This window comes from Metopolophium dirhodum, chromosome 4, assembly GCF_019925205.1.
Source record: "Metopolophium dirhodum isolate CAU chromosome 4, ASM1992520v1, whole genome shotgun sequence".
NCBI lineage: Eukaryota > Metazoa > Arthropoda > Insecta > Hemiptera > Aphididae > Metopolophium > Metopolophium dirhodum.
Window position 1 is genome coordinate 10155123 of NC_083563.1, and position 1006 is coordinate 10156128.

The following is a 1006-nucleotide window of genomic DNA, read 5'->3' on the forward strand; positions in this document are numbered from 1 at the left end:
AATTGTGTCCACACCGTTTTTCGCACGATAAATACAAAAATATAGATCTACTACATTTCAGGATTTAAAAAAATCAATCTGTTGTATTATATTTCTGTATTCTATGGATATCCCAATTCCCAAGTTCCGAATCGCAAGAAAAACACTCTGCCAACTAGATATTGAAGTACCGTGTAAAAACATCAAATAAAGAGTCACTCGATTTAGAAAAGTTGTGACGTCAAAAAGGGGCTTAAAAATTTCATACATTTATTATAGTAGCTATTGAAGCAGTATTAATTATTTATGTTACCTATTTGGGCAATGAAGTATTGAAGTATGTTTATTTAATACCCACCTAAAAATACTCTAACTTGGCTTGGCGGCTAACAGCTACTATTATTTATGACTAAGTAGTTACAAGACGTATAAAACTAATAATAGCACATTAGTACTATACATAATTAATATACTTATATACTGCAATTAATGTCTGCAATGTCTCCCTTCGACTTGAGCATTCATGATATTCACATCTCCCATATTTGTATATATTATCCTTTTTTTTTTTATAGTAACCTGCAAGCTAAGATAAATAATTAATTATATTTATCAAACACGGTTCATTAAATATAAAAACTATAAATAGGTAGGTAACTACTTCCATAACACTCAACAGTATAATCTATAATAATGAATAATATTATGAAATCATGATTTGGTGCACTCGAACACCTTTTAGATATCACGTTTTTACACCAGTGATGTTATTACAAGTAGACGACGACATTTTTGTTTGGTCAAGTTACAGCACAGAGTAAGTATATAAAACGGATTTTCGGATACTGTGACCTGAGTAACTTGGCATATTTGATTGTAAATCCGATGGTCGGAGGTAAACCGCGAGATTCCCGCCAAAAAACGCTGCGCACAACAAGTGAACGCCGAAATCGCACGCACGCGCATCGGAGACGCTGTCGTCAGTGGAGCGCACTGCGCACGCGCGTCCGGCACGTCGTGTAATAGG